The sequence below is a fragment of the Pseudorasbora parva genome, chromosome 12 (genome assembly GCF_024679245.1).
Source record: "Pseudorasbora parva isolate DD20220531a chromosome 12, ASM2467924v1, whole genome shotgun sequence".
In the NCBI taxonomy this organism is placed as follows: domain Eukaryota; kingdom Metazoa; phylum Chordata; class Actinopteri; order Cypriniformes; family Gobionidae; genus Pseudorasbora; species Pseudorasbora parva.
In genome coordinates this window covers 32,516,107-32,523,401 of record NC_090183.1, presented here as the reverse complement: position 1 = coordinate 32,523,401, position 7,295 = coordinate 32,516,107, and positions in this window count along the sequence as shown.

The window sequence follows — 7,295 nt, the reverse complement described above, 5'->3', positions numbered from 1 at the left end:
CCATATTGGTGACCAAACGTTTTCAATAAAACATCAAAATCTAAATCTCTTAATTCTCAAAAAGAGCTTCTATAGATGTCTTTCAGGGTTGGATCCAAATTCTGCAGGACAGCAACTCACTAAGGCTGAACTGAGGAAAACAATGGTATAGTTGTACCCTAAGGACCAATTGTGTACCTTTAAAGTTATATGTTTTGTTCCCCAAGGGACAAAATTGTACCTCCACTTTTTTTCTGAGAGTGTACTTTACAGATTTATTTTTACAGTGTCCTGTATCGATTCAGTCTTCCTCATATTCTGTAGCTTTTGTACAGAAAGAAATTAATTTAAAGCAAGCAATGACAAAGCAAGATTGGAAGTTAGCAGTTGATAATGTGACACACTGAATGTTATAATCGCACCAGTGTAATTGTACACTTCAAAACCTTAATTATCAAATGTAAAAAAAAAAAATAATAATAATAAAAAAAATGTCTTCTGGCAGCTGCATTCAAATCCATTTGGTACAAAATCAAAAACGTGGATTTGTGAAAACTGTGACGTCATGTGCGCACATATTTAGTGTTCAATCTATAGGCCCATAGTGTTTCTTTACAAAGTTACATCACTATCTGACCTGGCATTATACAGTGTTTTAGTCATTTTCTGGGAATCATGTTAATGGGGATACAAGTACATGTACATACAAGTTGTCGTGAAAAGGACCCTAAGTTTAGTGTTGGTTAAGAGTTTAGTGTTGCATTGTTGTAAATTTGGAAACTTTGCACAGAAAATGTCTACCAATTTGTTTTTATACTAAATCATGTTAACCATATGGTTTACATCTATTGGATAAGTTTTAAAACTGTATTTTAACATTTATGAATTGGCTTCATTTACTTTTGGTTAATCAAAATGAAATACTGTTAATTGAGCTTAACTTGAACTGAACCAGGAAGATTCCTCTTCTAAACGCCCAACCCCTGATGTCCATCTCAATGTTGTTGATCTGAATGATGAAGCATTTTCTGTTCCGTAATAATGCTGAGTGCTAGAGTACCATCGGATCACTCATACAATATTGTTTGTGTTCTAGTCACAATATGGGTAGTGCTAGTCTGTTAAGAAATCAGTTGTTTTTCTTTTTTCCCTTTTTTTTTGGCTGCAGGGTAAAGGATAGCGAGCCAAACCTAGGATGCTGCCAGCCTTTTCATTGACAGAGATTACTTAAAGACAGATGGCAAAGAAAGACGGTGTTCAAACCGAGATCTTTATTAAACGGTCCTTTAATAACTAAGCCTCTCTTTTGGCGAGATTTAATGATTGTTTGAAAAGATTATGGTGTTATTATTTTGATCTTTACTCCAAGAGAAACATTTATTCAGCTATCAAGCCGTAAAAGCCATAATTATGTCACATTTATCATGGTATTAGATGTCAGCAGTGTTGGGTAAAGTTAATTTTAAACAAATTGCATAAAAATATTGTGTCACTTCCTAAAAGTAACTAATTGCATTACATTTTATGGAAAGTAATGTGTAACATTTATTTTGCTTTACTTTTTCTCACCCAGGCTGGGCTCAGATATTTTGTTGTGAATATAAAAGTGTTACGGGCTGTTGTCCCAAGGAAGGAGATACTTCCAAACTCAAAGACTCTTTATTGACAATATACTTGACTTCACCAGGAACGTAGAACACTCGAGAAACATGAACAACAACACATATGTATAACTGAGGCCGGACAAGGAAGGAATGAACATGAGGGAAGTAAATTGACAGGGCTAACGGGGGACAGGTGGAACAGATGATGACACACAGCTGACATTACTTAACAGACACGGGGAGCTGAACTGAGGCGGGAAACTGAGAACAAAGGAACATGTGACAAAACAGAAAACCAGGAAGTACAGGGGAAAACTCAGGAGACAACGACCTAACATGTGACAAAAAGTAATTTGTTACTTTACTAGTTACTTTAAAGTAATCTGATTACTAAACACAAGTTAATTGTATTTTGTTAGGCTACTGCCAACACTGGATTCCAGTATTGTTTAGTTATCTTATTCAAGTATATAATTACAATAAACAAATATGCACATAAAGAAAAGTTACTTCGCATTTCACAGATTTTTTTCTCATGAAAATGACACTTGTTCTGTTGCAATGGTTCTCAACTGGTTTTGCTGAAAGACTACAACATCAGACAGTGATGGGCAGCACTATCTCCTTTCTTCAAAAAGCTTATAAGCACTATATGGTTAGTTTCAGAAAGTAGTTTTTAGTAACTGGACTCAGCTCAACAGCTGAGAACCAGTGTTCTATATATCCAGCCATACATACCTCGATTATCATCTAATATCATCTATTGTAATGCTAATATTATATGAATGTACATTATATATAAAGTAAAAAGGAAACTCTTGAGCTATTTGATATTTTCAGACTGATGTTCACCAGGATCACCCTCTGGATAGTGCACTGATGAACATTTATTCATTAAGCATCTACTACAATTCATTGTGCTGCGATATGCCATTTTCTATCAATGACCTGTACAATCTGTTCATTCCCCAGACAAATGCCACCAAGTCCTTTTTAGTCCACCTTATTCAAGCAAAAAGTCACGCCGCAAGTAAGAAGGGAAAATTGTGTTGCCTCTCAACCATGACAGAATCTAATATCAAGATGGATCCATTCTAAGGGCAGAACATCACACAAATAATGCATCTCTTTAGAGGTTTATTAAAAAAAAAAAAAAATCCATTAGCAAATGACCTGAGGTATTGAATGACAGTGCTCTCCATTTAATTTTTTATCCATCTTTTTTTTATTAATTTATTTTTCCAACAATAGGTTGACTTGCTATATTTGATTTCTTCAGATTTTCTTTTTAAAAATATTGCTTTCTATTGAGCTATCGGTTGCACTTTGTATTTTATAGTATGTTACAGTGTACTTACCTAATAAAATGTTGGGTAATTTAAGATGAGAGTTACAGGTTAGGTTTAGGAGTAGGTTCAGTGTTAGTACCTAGGTTTCACCCAGCTATTGTAATTACTGTAAAAAGTGCATTGTATGTACATGGAAAACACTGTAAAAAAAAAAAAAAAAAAAAAAAAAAAATGCTACCGAGCTATCTTTTCTTCACAGTGTGTCAGATACTGTATCTTTTAGAGGGGAGATGGGGACAAAGGACAAACAAGATCAAAGCTAAAATATTTTATGTATTAGATTAAATGACTGAGCATCTACCACAATCTAAGAAGCAATATGTTTGGATGCTTATTTATGGAAAATTGATCTTTTACTAAGGTGCTATTTAGCATTGCAATTTTAAAATATTAAATAATATTTGCAGTGATATTTTAGTGCTTTCAGTTAGGGACAAATATGATTAATTCCACCTAACATTAAAGTTTTTTTACTATATTTTTATATTGTAATAATTTCACAAAAAATAATCTCCAAATGAATCTAGAACAACAGTATATTTGAAATATTTAATCTAACACGTTGGAAATATACATAAATTTAAAAAAAATATCAAATACGTCACAGTCTTCAATGCAATTTATAAATGAATTATAGATGAATCCTTATATTCATATTCATCTTCATCTGATCAATTTTTGAAGGCAGCATACATGTATCCTCTGCTGCCTTTGATATCCCACAATCCTTTTCTTTTCATTGAGTGAAGGTTGAGCTGGGAAAAAAAAGATGCTGTCTGAAAGATGCTGTTTGCTGGTCAGTTTGTGTGTGTATATATATATATATATATATATATATATATATATATATATATATATATATATATATATATATATATATATATATATATATATATATATATATATATATATATATATATATATATATATATATATATGGTCTATATGGAGAGGCAACAAATTCACAAATTCTGAGGGGCTCAAAATGCCCCTCAGAATGAGCTACCACCTATATTGCAGTACAGTGAACTCCAACTATAGCAACTCTCTCCCACATATTCTACTAGTGTGAAAACACCCTACTGGCAGTGGCGTAACTTTGTTTTAAAAAGTGGGTGGGACATAAATTGCGTATCATATGCATGCGAAAAACTGCGTACTATGCACGCCAAAGCTCATTTTGATGTGTGACGGCGCTCAAACATCAAAATGAGTTTTGGCGTGCATATGATATGCACTATATTGCGTATTAAGGGGGTTGCATTGCTGATACAATGTTATATCAGATTTAAAATATGTACAATAACAATTGCAGAAAAACTAGTATTAAGATGTCCGGAAATCAATTAAATAGTTCATTTATTGATATAGATCTCTTTTAATTATAGCAACTAAACACAATATAGTGTTGTGCCAAGAATTTTCACTTGAATAAAGGCATATAGATTTGTACACTTTGCTTATAATCCCTGGTCTAGTCTGTTAAATTTGAAAGAAGTTCTCGTTTCTAATCTGCCCTCATAGCCTATTTTTTCTCTCATCAAAACCGAATATCATCAGTACGTCAAGAGCAGGAACAGTTTTTGTGCATTTTGTTTTGTGATCTGACCGGAACAAATAGAAAGTCTCTGCAACAGCGTTATAGCATTACATTAAAGCGCTCATCTGTGTGAAGACTATATGAGCCGCGAGAGAAATCTGCTCCACTGATAACAGCGGCAACGAGCGACAGATCGCCTCTTATTTAACAAACGAACAAAATAATGCTCTTCTAGTTAACCAGAGATGTTTTGTTTGTATTAGTTTATCCGTGAAGCAAGATGTTTTTAAAAAAGTGGTGGGGACATGTCCCACCCGTCCCACCCGTAAATTACGCCTATGCCTACTGGCCTCACTAAATAATCTTCCAATAACAATCAAGTTTTTTTTCAAAAAAGGTATCACTTTCATGTAACTGCAATACAGGCCTGTGAGTAAACAACTAAGACTGGCCTAACTAAAGCATATGTGTTCTGGATTGATAACACGGTCCATATGGAAAGGCAGCAAATTCTGAGGAGCTCAAAATGCCACCAAAATGCCACCTGCTACCACCTGTATTGCGTTAAAGCAACTCTCTCTTATATAAAATAATAAAATACACACACACACACATATATATATATATATATATATATATATATATATATATATATATATATATTTAAGACTTTAGGCTTTTCACCCTATTTTTTGAGGCATACTGGGATTTACAAACCCATTTTAATATTATTCTGATGTTTGCAAGCTAGCTGTTAAACCAAACCACTTACCAACTTGCAACATCGCGGATTGATTTATGGGCCTGCACTTTGACCAGGTGGCATTGAGAAGGGAGGGTTAATGTTTTTTTCAGACATCATCATTAGACATTTCTAGCTGTAGCATTGGTGCTTGTTACTGTGAAACAAAGCTCATATGTCAGAGTCATTAGAGAAGGAGAGCATGACACTGGCTTGGCCTCATCACTATTCGGGTGATTCATACAGCCAGAAGAGAGTCTGACACTTCAGCTACAGATGCAGTGGCTGAGATTAAACTTCACACACTGCTTATGACAATTAATAGCCTGTGAAACCTCTTGGTGCAAACATGCTACACTGATAAACATCCCTTTTACCTGGTTGCACGAACGTAGTTAATATGTAATGGGCATCTTCAAGCTAATTATGCAAGTACAGGAGTGACTTTTTCTTACCTACAATTACATTTTCTAAAGATGTTTTCACAGTCTAACCTATTTACAGGAGCCAGTGTGGGGCAGAGTGAGGGAGAGAGAGAAATGAGGAAAAAAGCGAATACAGATGCATCTGAAAAGATATGCAAAAATTCCCTGCCTCGGCTGTCAAGATGATAGCTAATTAAAACATTATCTTTACTTTGCTTCCTTGATTACTCTTCACCAAGACAACACATCACTGGGTCCATCAAGGCTGCATTTTAAGTGTATATTTACCTGTTGTAATGACTTTCTGTCGATGCATTGATAAATATCCCTGCTTTGTCGTCTCAAACACTACCACAATCTAGATCTCAACTCCGCCTATATGTCGACTGGTTTTAAGGAGTGCTGTCTCAGCTTTGTCAAACAGCTGTTTTCTGCACAATCCACTGATCTGCTGTTGGTCCTACGGATGTCGTTTCACTATCCCCAACATCTGAAAATATCTCGGGAAAACTGTGCTGATATTTCTCTCGCTCTCTCCATGTTGCTCTCTCACTGTGAGGACTTGATTTGATTTTGTCTTTGATTTCTTTCCCTTCCTTTCCTCCCAAGATTGCTCATTTCCTCACACGGTCGATCACTGAGAATCAATTGCAAGCCAATGTTAGACTGTTTCTACTCATTCTTGTGTTTAAAACAGACATCAACATCATCAGTCCAGTGTTTGATAACCTGTTTTAATGGTAAACTTCTGCTTATTATAAACATAATCATGGACACTGTTTTGAGATGAGATCATACTTATTCATCTGTCTGGATAGAGGTTTTTCCATTTTGATATATCTAAATAACCAATGCTGTGTGCAACCAGTTAGGTATGTAGTTTTGTAAAGAATTATCCTAGAGTGCAATTATTTATGTTAGAAATGTTGTTGATTTGTGCATAATACATAATAAGGCAAAGAGACAAGCCACCATTGCATGGTGTCATGATATATGAATATCACAATTGTATTTGTTTGTAATATAATTTTCTTTAATATACCTTGGTTTAAACAAGTATTTCAGTCAAAGTTGCTCTTCTATCAGCTTGAATCAGTCTGCTCATTCTCCTCTGACCTCTAGCATCAACAAGGCATTTTCGCCCACAGGACTGCTGCATACTGGATGTTTTCCCTTTTCACACCGTTCTTTGTAAACCCTAGAAATGATTGTGTGTGAAAATACCAGTGACTGAGCAGATTGTGCCAGTCTTTCACCAACAACCATGCCATGTTCAAAATTGCTTAAATCACCTTTCTTTCCCATTCTAACATTCAGTTTGGAGTTCAGGAGATTGTCTTGACCAGGACCACACCCCTAAATGCACCGAAGCAGTCATATGATTGGTTGATTAAATAAATGCATAAATGAGAAATTGAACAGGTGTTCCTAATAATCCTTTAGGTAAGTATATATATATGTATGAAAATGAATTGAGATGTAATGGATTTACTGGTTTACTGTTAATTACACTGTAAAGTATATATGGGTCAATGACGAATAAGGTTTTCAAGATCTTTTTTTTTTTTTTTTGTTATCATTTTTTAAAACCGCAAAACGGTTTTAAAATGCATTTTTATGTCCATACAAATGTTTGATGTTGCTTCATATTGGTTT